Raw genomic sequence first — 860 nt, 5'->3', positions numbered from 1 at the left:
ACCACTAGATCAATAGACAAGATCATGATAGTGGAAAAGTGGTTGAAGTCCTTAATGATTTAATTTTCTTTTAATCCATCATCAATACCTACAGTAGCAGCAGTTGAGAATGACTGGACTCTATACAACTATAATTAGATATGTCAACTTATTACTTTCTAAATTTTTAATTAACAGAGATAAGACTAACTTGCATATAACCTCAGAAGATCTGTGAAACACCATCATTTACAAACTGAAAAACTAACACCATAATAAACAATGAACTGTGTAATTTATTGTGAAGTAATTTCCATTCTGTTGCTATTTACATCTAATTTCATTGTCTTTTTCTTTCTATTTCTGAGCAGATTTCAATCATATGAAAATTTGGGGGTATTTCCACAGCTTTGTTGAAAATTCTTTTAATAAGATCTGTTTGTGAAAAATTTCATTCAAAACTGAAATTATTTAAGTTAATTTTAAAGCTAAAGATATATTTCTAAGCAGATGGGAGAATACTTGGGCTATTAAACCAAATCTATAAATCATCAAGTAGGGTAATGAGACTTTAATGTTCTCTTCAATTTTTCCATTAATTTAAAGTGTCCAGGGCTTTCAGATAAGTTATTTTGGTACAATCACTATGAAATAAATGTAACTCTGTTGCTATGAAAAATGTATTCCTCAAATGTGTTTTCTCTTCTTTGTAATTCTTTGCAATTCCTTTTCTATACTTCCATAATAATGCATACTACAGTTCATAGGAATTCTAAATTTATACTTTATTAAACAAATATACATCTCATACATTATGGTGATATTTCCAAATGGTTAAAAGGTAATACTCTTACTTTTTATGATCTATAATAATATTATTC

Source organism: Elephantulus edwardii, unplaced genomic scaffold, assembly GCF_000299155.1.
Source record: "Elephantulus edwardii isolate Elephantulus edwardi_28Jun2011 unplaced genomic scaffold, EleEdw1.0 scaffold00012, whole genome shotgun sequence".
In the NCBI taxonomy this organism is placed as follows: Eukaryota; Metazoa; Chordata; class Mammalia; order Macroscelidea; family Macroscelididae; genus Elephantulus; species Elephantulus edwardii.
This window is presented reverse-complemented; position numbering follows the sequence as displayed.